This window comes from Narcine bancroftii, chromosome 1 (genome assembly GCF_036971445.1).
Source record: "Narcine bancroftii isolate sNarBan1 chromosome 1, sNarBan1.hap1, whole genome shotgun sequence".
In the NCBI taxonomy this organism is placed as follows: domain Eukaryota; kingdom Metazoa; phylum Chordata; class Chondrichthyes; order Torpediniformes; family Narcinidae; genus Narcine; species Narcine bancroftii.
Window position 1 is genome coordinate 362,550,543 of NC_091469.1, and position 21,273 is coordinate 362,571,815.

Sequence of the window (21,273 nt, forward strand, 5' to 3'; positions counted from 1 at the left end):
GGTGATGAAGAGGTTCACCAGTATGTTGCTTTGATTGGAAAATATTAGCTAACAAGCAAAATTGGACAAACTTGGTTATTTTTTAAATATATAAATGAACCATCAGAGTCTGAGGGGTGACCTGACAGAAGTGTAGGAAATGATCAGATGCACAGATAGAATAGTTGGCATCTTTTTCTCACTGGTAGAAATGTCAAGAACCAGAGGGCAAAGGTTTAAGGCAAGAAGAGAAAGTCTGAAGATTTGCGAGATAAACTTAAAAAGGCAGAGCATAGTTGGTGCCTGGAATGCATTGCCTAACAAGATGTTAGAAAGAAATATAATAGCAAAATTTAAGATCCCTTTCGACAGACTAAAGACAGGGAATGGAGAGATAGAGATCATGTCCAGGCAGATGACATGTTTAGAATGGCAAGTTGGCTGACACAGACATGATGGGCTGAAGGGCCCATTCCTGCGCTGTATAGTTCTCTGCAGATAGGTCTTCAGGTGACTGCTTCGTAAGATGACAGCTTCGCATCTTAAAGACTTGAAATGCCTTTGTCTGAGCACTAACATTGAGTTTCTTCATGGGCCGCAGTCAAAAGAAATAATGCGGCGAACAGTTGGGGAGGGAAAGGAAGAATAATGCGCTTAGATTTTATGATGGCAATACTGTAAGTGTTTCTATTAAAATGCTAATTTATTCATGAGGAGCTGCAACATTTGCTAAATGAGACATGGAATTATTGTCCAGTAAATTAAGTTATTCACCTCTGTTAAAATATCATTGATGCTGTAAGCTATTCAGCTATATTTATATATATATATATATGATTGTGAATTTACATGATACCTTAATAAAATATTGATACAAGTTTTCTAAAACCTTACACTTTGTTCATTTTTAAATATTTTTCATCTTCAAAGACAGTAAAACATTTTTAAATGGGGTTGAGCTGAATAATTGCATTTTGTGCTCAAAACCCCTCCAGCTGTAACATCTGCAGTCTACAGCTGAACTAGTTTTCAATGAGATTATGTTAAAATGACAAACAACAGGAAAATTGGTGAATTCTAAAGTAATTGGTCAATGAAGTTTTAGATCACAGATTAATAGTTTGATTAAAATTTCAGTATTTATGAGAGGGTCATTTGTTTTTTTTTCTGTTGTCTTGATCTTAATCTACAACTACTTAATTTTCTTGCAAAGATTTTAAAGGACATACATTTTTTGAATTCTGCAATCTACTTGCAGATGTATTTCACATGGATATTATTTCTTCAAATAAGCCTTTGGTTATGACAAAGTAATCATTCTTTCTCGGGTTTCAGTTAAACTTGAATCACTCCAAAACTGCAAAATTTGTCCTACAGCCAAGATAAATGAATAATAGGAAAAGTATTTTGTGCATTCTTTTTCACACTAAAAAAAAATGATAGATTGCTGTTTTAATTAATAAATAATAATTTCTGACTTTAAAATTTTAAGAATGCTCTACACTTCTATAGAGTAAATATTGGCTAAATCTATTGTTGACCAGAACCTTTGATATTGTAACCTAATTTTACTTGCTTTTAAAGCTACACAGAATATACAAATATACACAGATCTGTTAACTAACAGAAAATGCAGTGCTTTTTTATTAATCTGGGTCGACTAAGAAAGATATGGACAATGGGTTCATTTTATTCAGAGAATCATATGGAGATATCTGTTCAATGGCAGACAAATACTGCGTGTGTCTTTGTTTTTTCTTTGCAAGGAGGGCATAGAAAACTAATTTCCTGTACTATTATTTCCTTGGATTGCCTATGAAATATACTGAAGGGTTAGTTCAAAATAAAGACTCATTTTATATCTGTAATTCTCATTGAATATTAGCTTCTAAGGTTTTCAATTAATTTCAGAATGCAAGCCATTATTCCAATTAAACATTTTTCTTTCGTTTGGTCTTACTAATACCCATTTAAAATGGATGATCACATTTCTTGTCAGTTAATGTGTATGGTTTTTAGATGAGTTTCTTATTTATACAGTATATTGGGTCAGCTCTGTTCAATGGTGTAGCCAATATCTAGTAGTGCACATTTAACTTATCATCAACCAAGATTGACTAAAAAAAAATCTCCAAAATTTCTATTTCAGCATGCTCTGAAAGGGACTCTATTCTGAGTGTTAAAAACTGAAAGGAAAGTTTGAAATGGTTACTCAGACAAACACAAAAGGATGCTGGTAAGTCTTAGGAACGTTGCGGAGAGAGGAGGAGTGAGGACTCGGCATCCATAGAGTGTCAGGACTGGACTTCGTGCATGTAAGTTTTAAAAAAAGGAGTGGAGGACAGTTTAATCATTGGTTAGAGTGAGTAATACAGATAAGTGGCAGTAATAAATAAAAAGAGAGGAAGTTCAAGCAGAGTGGCCAGTGTGTGAGTGACTCAGTGTAGTAGTGGGGCTTTGGCAAGGAGGCACAGGTGAGGCTTTTGCAGTGGTTTTGTATAAAGGTCATGTAATTACAACTAATTAAATTAAGTCGGCATGCAGTATCAGGTGATGCGTTGTAGCTGTATGTTGTGGGAGCAGGTGGACCCTGTTGTGGTTTATGATGACTACATCTGCAGCAAATGTTGGTTGCTCAAAGAATTTAGGCTCAAAATTAATGACATGAGCTTCAAACACTGCGACACATCAGGGAGGGGGAGAGTTACCTGGACACTTTGTTTCAGGAGGCAGTCATACTCATTAGAATAGATGCCTCAAATTCAGCCTGTGGTCAGTGGTAAGAGGGTGTGACTGCGAGTGAGGCAAGTAGTGGGATCCAAGAGACAGTGTGGGAGGATTCTTGACCCTTGATCTTGCCTCACAAGTCTGGATTCTTTCTTCTTGAGTGGATAAGAGTGCAGGCTGAAAGAAGGATGAGGAACCAGACCATGGCATGGTGGTTCAGGAAGCCATTCTATGGGGGGGAGGGGGAAGAGGAGAAATGTAGTGATAATCAGGGATAGTATAGTTGGGGAAAAGACAAAGTTCTCTGTTGCAAGGACAGAGAGTCCCAAAGGCTGTAATGCCTGCCTGTTGCCCAGGTTTAGGATATCTCATCTGACCTGTAGAGGAATTTACAATGGAAGGGGAATTATCCAGTTGCCATTGTGCTTGTGGATACCAACAATGTAGGTAGAATGAGGAAAGAGGTTCTGCTAAGGAAAAAATTTGAAGGGCAAGGGACCAAATTAAAAATCAGAACTAAAAGGGGGTAATCTTTGGATTATCTGAGCTATATTCAAATTGGCACAGGGTCCAGAAGACTATAGAGAGTTAAATGCATGGCTCAAGGATTGGCATGGGTACAGTCAGTTCCAATTCAAGGAAAATTGGCACCAATATTGGAGAAGGAAGGAACTTTTCAAAAGGGATACAATCCATCTGAACCGTGATGGGACATGGATCCTGGCAAATCAAATTACTAGGACTGTGGACAGGGCTTTCAACTACATAGTAAGAGGTTGGGTTCAACAGAATGGAGAGGGATGGCTAAAATAAAAAAAAAGTATGGATAAAGTGAAAGTTAAAAAAGAGAAAAGTGTAAAGGGATAAAAGTCAAGGCAAAATAGGCAAAAATGACTAGATTTTAAAAACACAATAGGTATAAGTGCATTTTATTTGAATGCCCGTGGTATTCAAAACAAGGTCAGTGAACCTGTGGGATAAATCAGTACAATAGGATATGATTTAGTGCCATTACAGAAATGAGGTTGTAGGATGGAGAGGATTGAGAATTATATATCCAAGGACATCAGGTAATGAGGAAGGACAGGCTGGAAGCTAAGTGAAGTAGGGTAACCCTCTTAGTTAAGGATGAGATTGGGGAAAAAGTGAGAGATGATCTAAGGAGTAAAATATCGAGTCAATTTGAGTAGAGATTACGAATTAGGAGAAAAAACATTAGTGGGAGTTGTCTATAGGCCACCCAATAATAACATTACAGTGGCACAGGCAGTAAACCAAGAAATATCAAAGGCATGTAAGGATAGAACAGCAGTTATCATGGGGTGAACATGCACATCAGGTTGGTTGAGGCAACCTTGAGCAGACTTCATAGAAAATATACATGATGGCTTTCTTGAACAACATGCTTCTGAACCTACAAGGGATCTTGCTATCTTGGATCTGGTCTTGTGCAATGAGACAGGTTAAATTAGTAATATTGTAGTTAAGAGTTCTCTTGAAAAAAGTGATCACAGTATAAATGAGTTTATCATACAAATCAAAGTTATAATAGTTCGGTCTAAAGCAAGAGTGTTATGCCTAAACAAGGGACATGACAAGGGGATGAGGGATGAGTTGGCTGGGGTTACTTGGAATGCAAGCAATATGGCAGGATGACTGAGGAACAGCAGAGAATTTTCAATTAGATTTTTTTTTAATGGTGTTCAACCAAAGTATATTCCAGTTAAAAGCAAAGATACTAAGGGCAGGGGCAGTCATCCTTGGATAACGAAGAAAATCAAGGATGTCATCAAATTAAAAGTTCATTCAAACTAAGTCGCCAAGAGCTGTGGGAAACTTGAAGATTGGAGAAACTAAGAAGCAACAAAGAACCACAAAGTGAGCAATAAGGAGAGGAAAGTTAGACTATGAGAAAATATTAGCACAAAATATAAAAATGGACAGTAATCTATTTTTATAAATATATCAAACGCAAAAGGGTGGCTAAAGTGAAGGTTGGTCTCTTGGAGGATGAGAAGGGGGAATAGATACAAGGTAATGAGGAAATGGCTGAGGCTTTGAATAACAATTTTGTGTTTGTATTTATGGTGGCGATCACATTAAACATGCCAAGGACAGATGTTATCGGAGGTGAGGACCTGGATTGCTAGCTCTAAAGAGGTCATACTCAGAAAACTTGAGGATCTCAAGAGAGCTAATTCCTCTGGTCCTGATGGAATGCATCCCAGGGTAATGAAAGAAATGATAGAAGTTATAGCTGAAATTTTGGTGATAATTTACCAAATTTACCAATATTCTCTGGATGAGTCCTGGTGGGTGGGAAGATGGAAAATATCATGCCACTATTCAAATAAGAATATAGGTAAAATGCAGGGAACTATAGGCCAATTAGTTTAACATGTATAGTTAGGAAATGCTTGAAGCTATCATTAGAGAAGAAATAGTGAGGCATCTGAAGCAAAGTGGATCCATCTGGCAGATGCAGCATGGATTCAACAAAGTCTGGTTCTGTTTGACAAACTTACTGGAGTTCTTAGAGGATATAATGAGCATGGTAGATAGAGGGGAACTGATGGATATTGCTTACCTGGATTTCCAGAAGGCATTCGATCAGGTGCCACATCAAAGACATTCAGAAGATAAGGATGCATGGATTTGGGGGTGATGTATTCGCATGAAAAGATGAGGGGTTAACCAATAGAAAGTAGAGAGTTGGAACGGCAATCGGTGGTGAGTAGGGTGCCACAGGAGTCAATGTTAGGACTGCAACTGTTTGCAATATACATTACCAATCTGGAAGAGGGAACAGAATATAGTGCATCTAAGTTTTCTGATGATATTAAATTGAGTGGAAAAGCAAATTGTGTAGAGGATATGGAGAGTTTGCAAAAAGGTATAGATAGGTAAAGTGAGTGGCCAAGAGTATGGCAGATGGCAATGTTGGCAAATGTTAGGTTATCCACTTTGGAAAGAAAAATGGAAGATCAAATATTATTTAAATGGCAAGCAATTACAACATATGGCATGAAGAAGGACTTGGGAGGGCTTGTGCATGCATCGCAAAATGTTGGTTTGCAGGTGCAACAGGCTATCAAGAAGGGAAATGGATTGTTGGGCTTCATTGCTACAGGAATTGAATTTAAGAGCAGGTAGGCTATTCTGCAATTGTACAAGGTACCAGTGAGACAGCATCTGGAGTACTGTGTGCAGTTTTGCTCTCTTTACTTGAGGAAGGATGTTCTGGCTTTGGATGTGATACCAAGGAGGTTCACTAGGTTGGTTCCAAGTCATCTGGAACTGTACTTACTAGAATTTAGAAGAATGAGAGGCGATCATATAGAAACATAAAATTATGATAGGTATAGATGAGATAGAGGTAGGTCATTTGTTTACAGGTGGGAAGATCAGAACTAGGGGACATACCTTCAAGATTCAGGGTGGTAAATTTGAAACAGAGATGAGGAAGGTCTGCTTTTCCAAGAGGGTCGTGAATCTGTGGAATTCACCTACCATAGAAGCAGTGGAGGCTACCTCAGAAAATATATTTAAGACAAGGTTGGATAGATTTTTATATAGGAAGGTAATGAAGGTATGAGGAAAAGGCAGGTAGATGGAGATTAGCCTCTCATCAGATCAGCCATGATCATGTTGAATGGAGGAGAAGGCTTGACAGGCCAGATGGCCTACTCCTGCTCCTATTCCTTATGCAATTGTAATTTAACTATGTAGCCCTCTCTCAACCCTTAATCTTGTTATCACCAAGACACAAGCCAACACAACAATCAGGGGATACAAGAGACTGCAGATGCTGTAATCTGGAACAAAAAAACAAATTTCAGAAGGAACTCAGCGGCTCAGTCAGCATCTATGGAGATGACATCTCTGATCAAGACTCTGCATTAGGAGGACTGAGAGTGGAGAGGGAAGATAGCAAGCAATGTTAGAGAAAAGCACGTCAGAAGCTGGTAAACGGCAGGTGGTGCCAGGTGAGGGGGAGGAGTAATGATGGGCAGATAGATCCAGGTGGAGCAGGAAAGGGGTGCAGTTATGAGACAGTGGCTGGTGGGTGATAGGCAGGAAAAGATCAGGGGAGAAAATAAAATATGGGAAGAGAAAAGAATGCAGATAGAGCCAGCTGAGAGAAGGGGAGGATGGAAGCATGGACAAAGGCTGTAAGGTTTGAAGAGGCCACAGATTCAGGAATCTGTTAGGTAAACAAGGTGATTTCAAGAAATAACAATATAACACAGTAGAAGGCCCTTCTATCCAATGAAACCTGTGCCACCCAATTACATTCAATTAATCTGCCCATTGGCGGTGAACCAGCTAAGGCAGGGTTGATAGACAAATGGTACAAGTCAAGAGTGTAGACTCGAAACCTAGTTGGTCAAGTGTGTGGGTGATAGGCAATAAAACCAATAGGGGGAGAGCAAGTAGACTGGGTACTGGGGAGAGGGGGAAATTGAAAAATGGAAGGTGAAAATACCTGGGTGGATCAGAAGGAGAGAGAAAGGAACAAAAGGGATGAACTCTCGCAATTAACTTTTTTAAGACTAGTACTGGTCTGTGAGCCTTGATTAGTGTAACTCCTGCCAGATTGTTACAGGTCAAACTCATAACACAGATGCAAGACACTTAGAATGAAGGATCTTTAAAGCAAAAAATCTGTTTGTTAATCTCAAAGCTCCTCTTTCTGGGCATGTTCCACAGCCCTATTATTAGCACCACACAACTCCTTGACTTGGGTTAATGTAACTAGAGTTTGTTAAAATTACATGCACTTAATAATCTGTAGGAAGTCAGATATTAAAGAAAAAAATTTTTTTTTTCCTCAGTCTATCCTCCCACACATCTAGAATCAAGCTTCAGATTCACAAGATAGGGGTAGGAATACAGTAAAACCCCTGTTATCCTGAATTCAAGCAACTAGCGGCCTCAAGCAACTGGTTAAAAAAACCCAGAAAATAAATCGGTAAAGAATATGGAAATTTAAAATGGGTGCACTTCACCGTTAGTTTGCCAATCACGCAACACGCAGTCTCAAACAACCATAAAATTCACTTATCCCCATAGGGATTCAAATATTCTGAATTTACTTGTTGATTTATAGTGGATTGATATTACATATTTCTATTGATCTATTGGATTTAAGATTAGCCTCAATGTTTAAGATTAAAAATGATTGGGAATGTGATCTTTTGGGAATATAACTTTTTCAGATGAAGATTGGTATTCCACTCTTAGTTTGATCAATGAACCTTCATTTTGTGCAAGACACTGTTTATTACAATTTAAGGTAATAAACAGAATACATGTGTCTAAACTTAAATGATCCCATCTCTATGAGGATGTTGATGCATTTTGTGAAAAGTGTAAAATTTTTGAAGCCTCACTGATTTATATGCTTTGGGAATGTCCTAAATTACAAAGTTATTAGCAGAATATTTTTAATTCTTTGTCAATGATTTTTTTTAAATTAGCTTTGAAGTCTTGTTTATTAAAAAACTGGAAATATAAAGAAGAATAATCACAAATTAAATTTAAAATATCCTTTACTAGGCTCTTGGCCTGTACATTTTGAAAGCTGGTGTGATCTGCCTTTCATTATTTTATTTTTGAAGGATCTAATAAATAAGAACTGTGCCATGAATGGTGGTGAAGGGACAAAAGCAGCTTGGATGTTAGAAGAACTTAAGAAAATAGGACAGGATTAGGCCTCAGAGGGCCTCAAATGTGCCCTGTCATTCAATATGATTGTGATTGATCTGCCCCAGGCCTCAATGTACCAATTATATTGAGAGGTAAAAAGGCAGGTCAATGAAGTAAGTAAGAAGACAAATGGGATAGTTTCTGTGCAATGAATACCTGACAGGGAGAGCTATGCCAGGATTGTATATCACACTATTTAGGCCACAGCGTGAGTGAGTACCTTAAAGAGTTTTCATTTCCTATCAATTTTCTGATAGTGAAGCGTAGTTTTACCTGAAAAGATGAACGAGAATCACGACAGGCCTTAATTTTTTTTCACGCATTCTTATGAAACCTTTGCCCTATGTAATTTTCAAGTCCATTATTTAACTTTTTCTTTCAGTTCATCAAATCTTCACATGACACCACTTGATGTAATAGCCTTGGTGACATATTCTTATGTAGAGACTGAACATTATGAAATGATCTAACTGATATTTTACTGATAAATGTACAAGGCCAATATTTATTAGAAAAGAATTCCTAATTTCTTAGACCTTTCTTTGAATCCCTAACTTGCTCATCATTAAATGGATTATTTTAAAGGCCAATGAATATTTTAGTGAATAACAATTTAAAACATTAACTGAACTAATGGTGGGAAAAATAACATCACTCATGTTTAATTATAATGAGGGAGAAGTCATTTTGTGATTATTTCATGCTGACATTTTGGAACTTTACATGCAAATAAATAGTAGTGGACTAATATCAAATTATCTCTCCCTTCCATTCTTTGCTAATTTCAGCATCTTAACCTATTGATTACCTTTGCCCTTCAAATTACAAGAAAAATCCCCATTATTGGAATTCAAGCAACAGGCAAAAAAAAATCACGGAAAATAAATAAGTAAAAAATGCAGAAGTTTAAAATTGGCGCCCCCTTAGCAGTTAGTTCGCCAATTACACAACATGCAATCTCAAGCAACCAGCAAACACACTTATCTTCCATCCCCATTGGTGCCAGATACCGGGGAGTTTTACTGTATTTTGAAATTAAACCATCGTGATGTCTTTTAATAGTATGAGCCTAATGGGAAGTAAAAATTCAAATCTGATACGTGACAGCAGTTAAAGAAATAAATGACTTACTTTTAGTTAAATGAAAATGAGTATAGTTCACTATTATATCATATTTTATGAAAGCACAAGTCACAATCCCATGTCCTATTCTTCAGGTTTATAATGTTTTCATTTTGAACACGCTGCTAATATCATTGATCTGCTATTTTTCTGTTATAGTAGGTTTCTGATTATATGAAATGCTTGGGGCCAGATGTGTCTCGGTTAACTGCTTTTTCTGGATATCTGAGAAATGCTTTAAGCAGCCAAATACTTGTATTGGCCATTGTTGATCCCAACACTTCCCTAACGCTGTTGCTGAACCTGCCCAGGCGCCCAAGGTCCCCACTCAGATCCCCACCGCTGTGGCAGAACCTGCCTGAGAGTCTGAGGTCTCCGCTCGGATCACGGACTCCTCCCCACTGGCATCACAGCACCCACCTGGGAGTCCGAGATCCCCACTTAGATCCCCGACACCTCCCCACTGCCATTGTCGATCCTACCCAGGAGTGTAAGTTCCCTGCTCTGAATCCCAGCCCAGTAGTATTAGCATAAAACAACAATAAAGAACAAGGGAAGGTTTTCAAGCATGAAATAAAATTTGATTCTTACCTTGAGTGCACTTGAGCATATGAGAGCTCTTTTGGATTCAAAATGGTGCTAAGAGCATGTCAGAGTCCCCACTTGAGCATGACAAGTAAAATAAAATCAACTTTTTTCAACATGTGACGTCATGTCGCAGCCAAAATTTTCGTGGATAACTGACAATTTTGGTAAAGTTGCTTTTGGATAATCAGAAAAGTCCTGTATTTACATTTCATTCTAAAGGTTGTGAATAATAATTTCTGATTGTTCGGATTTGTTTCATAAAACATAAATGATGTAAATTCCATCCAGCTTTCCTCTCCTTAGAAAGCATTGCAGTTATTGTCATATGGTAGTCTTGTAGTATTTTGTCCAGGTGGCAGTTGTTCAGATGAATTCTTTATGGTCAATAGTACAAATTAGATGATACTCAGAATCTGTCCTTGAAGTTAATTCTGGTGCAATAGCAAGCCAGAGAGAGAGGTAGCCATGATTAGGTATAGATGAGGTGGTGAGCAGTATGGCAATGTACCCAGGCTAGATTACAGGAAGAGGATTTAATGACAAATCTGGGCACAAAACGTGCGGAGAAATGTAGTTCATTTACATAATATAGTCATATGTAATAGTAATATACTTTATGATCTCACCTCCATGATGTCCGTTAGCTTTAGCTTAATTATGGAAAGGGATAGGTCGGGTCTAAGTCGAAGGTATTCGAGTGGGGGGAGGCCACATTTGAAGAAATGAGAAGGGATTTGCAGAGAGTTGTATGGGCTGATCTTATTGCCGGAAAGGATGAAGAGGAAAATTGGAGGGTATTTAAGGGTGTGATTTTGAGAGGACAGGATCTTTATGTTTCAGTCTGGCTGAAAGACAAGACCAAAAGTTCAAGGGATCCATGGTGTTTTAGAAAAATTAGGATGTTGGTTTGGGATAAGAGGGAGGCCTATGCTCTATACAAGAAACAAAAGATTGAGGAGCTCTGTGATCGTTACTTAGATTGCAGAAAGAACCTTAAGAAGGAAATTAGAAAGGCAAAAAGGTATGAGGAGTCCACAGCTAATAAGGTGAAAGTGAATCTTTTTTTTTTTAAAGTGAATCTTAAGGGTTTTTACAGATACGTGAATAGTAAAAGGAAGGTTAAGGATAGAGTAGGTCCATTGGAAAATGGCAATGGTGGACTATGTGAGGAACTGTATGAGATGGGAGAGATATTGAATGATGTTTTTCTCATCTCTATTCAAGAGGGAAAGGGCCATTGGACTATGTGAGATAAGTGAGGCAAATGGCTGAGTTATGGAAAGGGTAGTGTTTATTAAAGAGAGGGTTTGGAGCTTCTAGGGTCAATAAAGATGGATAAGTCTCCTGGTCCTGATGGGATTTTCCCAGGACATTAAGGGAGGTCAGGGAACAAATAGCGGGGGGTCTGACAGTGATTTTTCAATGATCACTGGAGGCGGGTGTCGTGCTGCAGGATTGGAGGGTTGCTCATATAGATCTGTTGTTTAAAAGAGGCACAAGGTGCAGGCCAAGTAATTATCAGCCAGTAAGTTTGACTTCGGTGGTAGGGAAAGTTATGGAGGGTATTCTTAGAGATAGTATATACGAATATCTGGATAGGCAGGGATTGATTAGGGGCACCCAGCATGGGTTTGTGAAGGGAAAGTCATATTTGACAAATCTTGTTGAGTTTTTTTTAAGAGGTGACAAGAAAAGTGGATGAAGGTAGGGCGGTTGATGTAATCTATTTGGATTTTAGTAAGACTTTTGATAAGGTTCCACATGTAAGGTTAGTAGGGAAGGTTCAGTCACTAGGGATTAATAGTGAGATAGGTGAGATGGGTTCAGAGATGGCTGAAAGATAGACAGCAGAGAGTCATGGTGGACAACTGTCTGTCAGGTTGGAAGCCTGTGACAAGCGGTGTGCCTCAGGGATTGGTGCTGGGTCCCTTGTTGTTTATCATTTATTGTAATGATTTGGAGGAGGAGGTGGTTAACTGGGTAAGCAAATATGCAGACGATACGAAAATAGGGGGAGTGGTGGATAGTGCGTAAGGTTTTCTTGGATTACAGAAGGATTTGGTTTGTTTGGAAAAGTGGGCTGAAATTTAATGTAGACAAGTGCGAGGTGCTCCATTTGGAAAAAATAACCAAAATAGGACATATGCAGTTAAGGGGAGGGCATTGAGGTACACAGAGGAACATAGGGATTTGGAGTTATAGTACAGAGTTCATTGAAGGTGGATTACCAAGTAGACAGGATGGTTAAGAAGGCATATGGTATGCTGACCTTCATAAATCATAGTATAGGGTATAGGAGCTGGGAAGTGATTCTGCGACTGTTTAAGGCATTTGTGAGGCCAGGTTTGGAGTATTGTGTTCAGTTCTGGTCTCCAAATTATAGAAAGGATATAGATAAGGTGGAGAGGGTGCAGAGAAGATTTACAAGGATGTTGCCTGGTTTACAGCATCTAGAGTATGGAGAAAGATTCATTGGAACGTAGACGATTGAGAGGTGATTTGATAGAGGTATTTAAAATTATGAAGGGAATAGATCGTCTAGACATGAATAGACTGTTTCCCCTGAGGGCAGGGGAGGTTGGAACAAGAGGGCACAAGGGTAAGGGGACAAAACTTTAAGAGAAATGTTAGAAGATGCTTCTTCACTCAGAGAGTGGTGGCAGAATGGAATGATCTTCCAGAGGAGATGGTTGCGGCAGGATCCTTTTGTCATTTAAGAGAAGGTTGAATGTGTACATGGATATGAGGGGGTTGGAGGGTTATGGGCAGAGACAGGGAGGTGGAACTAGTGGAGTTGTTCAAGTGGACTCGAAGGGCCGATATGGCCTGTTTCCATGCTGTAAACGGTTATATAGTTACTACTAATTTGAGCCCATATCACTTTTTGCATGCTCAAATTTCACCAGCCTTCATTTCCATTGCACGTCACCTGCTGCTAATGTAACCTTCCATCATTATCAACAATCTCCAATGTAATATAATTCAATTTACCTGCTTCTTAGTCACCTTCATTGAATCTATTGAATGAAAAGCTGAAAATCACTTACTCACAGAATTGTTTTATTGACTCTTGCATGTACCAAGGGGAAGGGAGGAGAGTGGAGGTAGCCCATCACAAATAATCCAAATTCATAGATGCAAAGGTCTAGCTTTTGGGATAAAATACACATTTTTACTTCATCAAACCAAAATAAAGAGGTCTTATGGTTAGCTGTGGCATTAATTATACATCTCCCTGACACACAGTTGCTTAATGCATTCAATTAATGAATGAATTAAAAAAAAAACTTGATCACAATGGATATCAAAACCATGACCATGCCTTTCCTTTGTCTTTCAGAAACTTAATGAGACTCTGCTTGAAGAGTCATAGGTAGTGACTTCTCCCTCTCATCCATCCCTGACAAGAGGAAGCAGGCACTACAGGGTAGGAGACCACTGTGAACCAATGTGGGGCTTGGCAACTTCAGAGCTTGTGCCAGGGTGGCAGAGAGTGGCTCCTGGGAACCAGTTTCAGAACTGGGATTCATGAGCGTGGTGATTGTGAGCAGGGCATCCAAATGTCCTCAAGCTGGTGGTTCAGTACAGAGGTTGAGGAGGGTGACTTGGTATACCATTTGGAACATATGAGAGGCTGTATGGCTACAGTAGTTATGGAAACACAGGAGACAGTGGCATTGGAGGTGGTGGTGAAATTCATGTACAGTTAATGTTTCTGAAGAAATTATCTTTTGCTTTTCTTTCTCTTCTTGGTAGGAGCCATGGCCTACTGGTGCCTCTATGATGACAGGACATTATAGCACAGAAGACAGACCCTTTGACCCTTCTAGTCTGAACCAAACTATTTTTCTGCGTAGTCCCATTGATTTGCACCCATTCCTTGTCCATCTACACCCCTCCCATTCATGTGCCTGTCTAAATTTTTCTTAAATATTAAAATTGAGCCAGCATTCACAATTTCAGCTGGCAAGTCATTCCATATTCCCACCACTGTGTGTGAAGAAATTCTCCATAATGTTCCTCCTAGACTTCCCTCCTTTCATCCTTAATCCATGTCCTCTGGTTTGCATCTCATTGAACCTCAGTGAAAAAAGCCTACTTGCATTTATTCAATCATAATTTTGCATACCTCTATCAAATCTCCCCTCATTTTCCTACACTCCAGGGAATAAACTCCTAACCTGTTTAACCTTTCCTTGTATCTCAGTTCCTGAAGTCCCACAACATCCTAGTAAATCTTCTTTGCACTCTTTCAATTTTATTGATATCTTCCCTAAAATTAGGTGATTAAAAACTGCACATAGTTGGCCTCAATGTCTTATATGTACAACTTTACCATAACATCCCAAATCCGATACTCAATATTTTGATTTGTGAAGGCCAATATGCAAAAACTCTTTTTACAACCCTTTCAGGCTATTATGTATCTGTATTCCCAGATCCCTCTGTTCTATTGCACTCTTTAATGCTCGGCCACTTACCATGTCCTTCCAAATGAAACACCTCATGCTTATCTGCATTAAATTTTATCTGCCATTTTGCAGCCTATTTTTCAGGCTGGTCCAGATCCCTCTGCAAGCCATGAAATTCTTTCTTTGATGTCCACTATACCTCCAATCTTTGTATCATCTGCAGAGTTGCTGATCGAATTTACCACATGATCATTTGGATCATTTATTACAAGCTTCCGTTTTAGTAAAATGGGATTATCACGAAGGGATAGTATAGATGGGAGGGACTGAATGGTCACAGTTAACATTGAACATTTCATACAAGCAAAACACAAGTCACAGTCCAGCGATAATTCGATACATTAGAAGAACGGAGGGAAGGTTTGCCATAGTCTGTTATAGAATTTGATACATTTGCAAAGACATTGTGATTTTGCAAAGGGAGAACTATGCTGACTGCTGAAGAGAAAACAGCTTTTTGAAGCAGCTCTTGTGGCCTGCTATTTTTGTGGAATTCAGAAGAAAGCATGCTCTGTGAATGACTGGGCCTTTTCAGTGGATTGATCTATGCCAGGAGGGTCTTTTTGGAAAGCAAATTGCTTCACTTTGATTGTGACCAACAGTGGAGGTCACTTGGAGAGACTGTTTCATTTTAAATGTGACTAGCAGTGAAGTTACTTGGAGAGACTGGTGCCAGGGTCTTGGAAGCTTCATGGAGGCTGCCCAATTCGAGTCTTGCCTACAAAAGGACCAGGAGTGCTATGATCATAGCTCATATGGATGGACATGTCCCCAAAGACAACGCAAGGAAAATTTGTGAATCTGTAGCAGCCACAATCCCAGTCTTCCCATCAGTTCGACATTAATTCTGGGCATCAAATTTCAAAGGACTACACTTCAACACTGACTTTAAAAGACTGCACTTTGACTAGATTTTGGCCTGGACTATAATGGTTTGGGTATAACACTAACACACACACACGGGGATAGATTTAGCGTTGAGAGTTTAAGAATTAAGACTATAGTTTAAGAGTAAGAAATAAAATTAGTGGTTTAACACTGTCTGGTTCATTGTCTATTGCTACTCATTACATGTGGTTCAAAACATATTGATATAAATGGCAAACAACAAAGAATCCAGCACTGATCCTTAAGGCACACCATTAGCCTCCAGTTAGAGAGGAAATCATCTGCTACCACTCTCTGGCTTCTCCCATAAAGCCAATGTCAAATCCTGTTTACTATCTCAATAATTGAATAATTGAAGCTTCCTGACTAACTTTCCATGTGGGATCTTGTCAAAGGCCTTACTGAAGTCAATGTAGATAACATCATTAGCCTTTCCTTCATCAGCTTTCTTGGTAACCTCCACAAAAAACACTACAAGATTGGTTCAACACGACCCACCACGCACAAAGCCATGTTGACTATCCCTAATCAGTCCCTGACTATCCAAATACTTGTACAACTGATCTCTGTGCATTTTTGTACATAACAATAAAAGAATCCTGAATCTATTAGAGTTTCCTACAGGGTCAGTAGCTATCAATAATAATTCTATTCACTACTTTGGTAGCTACATTTTCTGGATGGAATGATCAGACAGTAATCAGATACAGTTAACGTGGCAGATTTTGTTTTCCTGTTTTTGGTGGGGAATTCATGCAAATCAACGAGGATTTTTATGGCATTTCAGACACTACTCTCAGTGAGGCTTGCCTTTATCACCCAAATCTCAGGTACCAGTGGAGCTATTTAACATTGCATTTACTCTGGATGTTCCTGGCATTTTATTTGGTGAATTCATCATTGAGGGAATTCTGTCATTTGATTGTGTATCATAAAATTTGACAAGAAACAAAATGCTTAGAATGTCAATAAATGAAGAGATTTAAATAATTTTAAGGAAAGACACACTAAACTAAAAATATATTTTTTTAAAAACCACTTTTAGATTGATTCATTCATCTACTCCGGACACTTAGATCCAAATATAGATTAATTCATCCTCTTCAGTAACAGATCCAATAAAATAGTGAGTCAAATTGACATGAAGAACTGCATGATTCATTATACTGCAATGTTCATTTTCGCTACAGTGCAATTCTTAATGACTTAATTAATGAGGAAGCAGATGTATAAAATGTGAAATAATTGAAATCATAATCTAAATTTTAAAAAGCAAAAAAAAAAAATCAGAGAAATTATGCACTCATCCTGCTGAATATTCAGGATTACTTTGCTGAAATAGGCCATAAAAATCCTGCTCTATAACTCTGTTTTTAGCAAGATAATATCTTGTTTTTAATTGGCCAACAAACATTTGGATTAAGCAATCCAGGTCATATTCATATTTTCTCATTACATAGGATGTGGCCATTCAGACCATAAAATCGATGTCAGGCCTCAGAAAATAATTCATTCAGCTTTATTTTCCTACATTATCCCTATAACCTTTCCTCCCAAATATTCTCATTCACAGGTCTCCAAGGCTTATGCCACCACCTAATCAAGGACCAAATTTCAATATTCAATTCAGCTAACATTCAGAACATTTCTGGACATGGGATGAAACCGGAGCACGCAGTCACAGGGAGAATGAGCAATCTCTAAAACTCGTAAAATGTACTCAAAGTATGCATTTGTATTCAGAAAAGATTAGTACATTAAGCTTGAACATCCCAATTATTGGTAAAGTTAAAAATGTAAAGGTTCCATTATTGTCATGAATACTACATTTAGAATGTAGCATTCAGAGAGTCACCACTTTGTCAAGCACCCTTTAATGAAATGAAGCCCCAGTAAGAAACAAACTCACAACCCCTGGTTTACAAGGCCAGTACTCTAACTACTGAGCTATTGGAACCTCTCCCATCCCCACACTGCCCGTTTCTACCTCCTACTCAAGATACACAAACTCTAGAATATATTTTTCCATGGAATAATGAGTTGGATGCCTAAATCTTGGCTGGGACCAACACTATGAGGTAGTGAGTGTTCACAGTAAATTGATTAACAGGAAAAAAGAGGAAGCTATTTAACCACTACACTCTTCCTCCTTTTCAGATTTATTGTCAGAGTACAGTATGTACATGTCATCACGCACTACCCTTAGATTCTTTTTTCTATGGGCAAGGCAGAATGACCACTTATTGGTCATGCAAAAAACTATACAGTGTATTCATGTAAATAAATAAAGAACTGTAAACAGATAATGAATGTAAACAAACTGACTGCAATACAGAAAGAATAAAAAAATCAATAAAGTGCACAAGTCAGTCTTTAAATGAGTCCCTGAATGAGTTTGTTGATGATGGTGGTGGGGTATCAGCTGTTTCTGAACCTGGTGGGGTGAATTTTGTGGCACCTATACCTCTTTCCTGATGGCAGCAGCAGGAACCGAGCATGTGCTAGGTGGTGTGGATTATTGCTACTTTCCTATGGCAGTGTTCCCTGCAGATGTTCTCTATTGTGGGGAGGGTTTGCCTGTGATGTCCTGGGCTGCGTCCACTACCAGTTGGAGGGCTTTATGCTAGGAATATTGGTGTTCCCATACCAGACAGTGATGCAGCCAGACACCACACATCTGTAGAAATTTTCCAGGGTTTCTGGTATCATACCAAACCTCTGCAAACTCCTGAGGAAGTCGAGGCACTGATATGCTTCTTTCACTATGTCATTAGTGTGCTGGGTCCAGGTTCAATGAGACTATGACTGGTGATAGAGTCAAAAGAGTTAAAAAAGATGGAAAGTGGCCCTTCCACCAATGTCCATGCCATCCAAAGTGCCTTCCTGAGCTAGTCACATTTGGCTAGTTATGGTCCATATTCTCTGAGCCTTTCTGATCCATGTACATGCCCAGAGTTGTTTAAGTACTATAACTGTTCCTGTCTCTTTCTCTTCCTCTGGCACCCTGTTCCATAAATCCATTGCCTCTGGTCACCTTTAAACATTTCCCCTCTCAATCTATTCCTAGACCCTCAACTTTAGACCCTATACTCTGGGGGAAAAAAGACTGATCACTCATGATATTTATGCCATTCATACCTCCACAAAGTTATCCCAGAATATTGTATGCTCTAGTTAATAAAATTCCAGCCTCTCCTTGTAATTCAAACCTCCAGTTCCAGCAAGATCCTTGTGAATCTTTTCTGCACCTTTTTTTTAAAGATTAATTACATCTTTCCTCTCCCCAGGCAACAAGAACAATACTCCGTGTAATTTTACCAACATACAGATCTAACATGACATCCTGACATTTTTAGGTAAACAAGAAATTTGCAGGGGGTGGGGGGACAGGATAAAGGCTAGCAGATAATAGGTGGATACAGGTGGAAGGGGGAAGAAGAGAAAGGAGATAAGAGGTGACAGGGATGGGGTGAAATGGAACAACATATTTAATATATTCAATCTCAGTTTTCAGGGGCTGGTGTTGAAGCGTATCACCTCCTGTCTCAGCAAGGACATGGATCTGTTCCAATTTGCTTACTGCTACAACAGGTCTGTGGCAGATGCCATCTCACTGGCTCTACACAAAAACCCTGCAACACCTGGACGGTAAAGATATATACTTCAGGATGCTATTTATTGAATGCAGTTTTACATTCAACACCATCATCCCCTCAAAACTGACCTGGGCCTCAATCTCCTCTGTGTAATTGGATCCTGGATTTCCTCACCCAAATCAGTAACCTTTCCACAAACAGTTTAACTCTCACAACCTTTGAAGAAAGGGGAAACTTCCTTCAAAAATATCAAGATCCATGTCTGACGAAAAGCCACTGACACCCGCTGGCTGCCAGTGAGTATTGGTATCCATCAGATGGGACAAAAGCTGCCTGCCAGCTCTTGTGGAACTCAAGATGCATACAGCAGGTTTGCCTCAGCAGAAGAAGGCATTCACAATCTCACAAATTAACCTCCAGCCACTTCCTGCCCCATTTCTGTCACCTGTTTTGGCCTCATCGGCCACCTCAGAACTCACAAAACCAAAGGCTCAAAAATCTCAATCAGCTCTTAATATCTGTACTCCATTATGAGCATTGAAGGGTGTTCTGGTGCATTCCCCAAAAGTAATTGAACCAACCAGAGCCCTAGTGTAAGAAATAGTGTATGGGAATCATGGGCCATGTGTGTGATAGTCAGTTTGTGAATCAGCCTCCCAGTATAGGTAAAATGGGGCTCTAGTGAATTCAAGGGACTGTGGAAACAAGAGTCCTAATCCTAATCAGTGGAATACTGCCTGTCACACACCAATACCTCTGAGTGACAAGCACTGCAAAATGTAGTGGACACAGCCCAGGACGTCAGAGACAAAATTCTCCCCATCACTGAGAAAATCAAATTTAGCACTGCCATCGGAGAGCAGCAGCAATCATCAAGGATCCATACCACCCAGTATATGTTCTCTTCTTGCTGCTGCCATCAGGAAAGATGTAGGTACCACAAAGTCTCTTACCACCAGGTTCAGGAACAGTTTGTACCCCCTACCATCAGTCTCCTAACTAACTCAAACAGAGACTCAGTTACGGACTCTTTGCACATTACTTATGACTGAATATTTATTTTTTTCTGCATGTGTGCAGTTAATTTATTTACATTTCTTTCTTTGTTGACATTTCTCTCTTTTTCTTGAATATAATTTACCCCTCAGATAAGTAGAAATTCTGCTGGCCCACAGGAAAAGGAATCTTAGGATTGTATGTGATATCATGTATGAAATTTGAACCTTGGACGGAGCAGAGAAAGGAATCAGCACCAACTAACCTAAATACTAAATAGTCAGGATTTTCAAATAGCTGGATAATGAATTATTGCAGTTCTACAGTATCTCCTCATGTAACTAGCATGAACTTTGTTTGATAATGATCTGTGAAGCATATTATGTCACATTATATAAATAATTTTAAAAAGTGTTATCATTAACTTTCAGTCCCTCTGATTTTTTTTTCCCCCAAAGATTTTACAAACCAATTAATCATCTAAGAATCAAAAATATCATGGTCCCCCAACATTAATTAGTAAAATGTCTGCTTCAGTAAGGTAGAGGCACTAACAGCAGGTTTAAATCATCCGTGGTTAGAAGTAGATGAACTAATCAACTTTAGCTTTCATTCTGCCGAGTCAAGTAGTTCTTCCTCTTAAAAAAAATCAGAATTGATCACGGTTGTGGCAAATGTTAAGTGTTTTTCAAACATCATGGCTCTCTGTTACAAAGCAAAATTGGGGATCTACCTCTGAAAGATATAAATCAAGGGTGAAACAATGGAGGCTGGTACTCATCTTAGTGACAATGTATTCAGGGAGAGAAGCTTCTCAGGAACATTAATCAATGGAGTGGCCATAACAAGAAATAGAACAGCTTGAAAGGCTAAGTAATCCTCTGGTCTCATTTTTAAAAAAAATTCACCTTTTATACATGATTGAAGGAAAAGGTATGTAATGCAGGAAAACTAATGATCTGGTACCCTTGGGATGTTTTGGTTCTGAACTAAATGAACAACTGAACTGATGGATTTTACTTTTATTACTCCAACACACTTTTATTTCACCTTATTTTCTTTCCATATCACACATTAAAAGAGTACAGAAATTAGGTCTGGTGGGTCTTATCTTGTAACTTTCAGACTGTCAATTAAGGTGAAACATGCAAATTCTCCTTAATACAAATCTCTGGATGCACAACTGGTCCACACTC

General features: G+C 38.8%; 1 protein-coding gene and 1 long non-coding RNA gene across 3 annotated transcripts in view; one reads left to right on the forward strand and one right to left on the reverse strand.

The window, feature by feature from the left end:
* Positions 1–21,273, reverse strand: part of LOC138750405 (contactin-associated protein-like 2) — a 2,015,431-nt gene that overhangs the window by 47,604 nt on the left and 1,946,554 nt on the right. The window lies entirely within an intron of this gene.
* Positions 2,135–21,273, forward strand: part of LOC138750443 (uncharacterized) — a 60,573-nt gene continuing 41,434 nt past the window's right edge. The window contains exon 1 of the long non-coding RNA XR_011349342.1: positions 2,135–2,215. This is a non-coding gene — a long non-coding RNA (uncharacterized lncRNA). The remainder of the gene's footprint in view (positions 2,216–21,273) is intronic.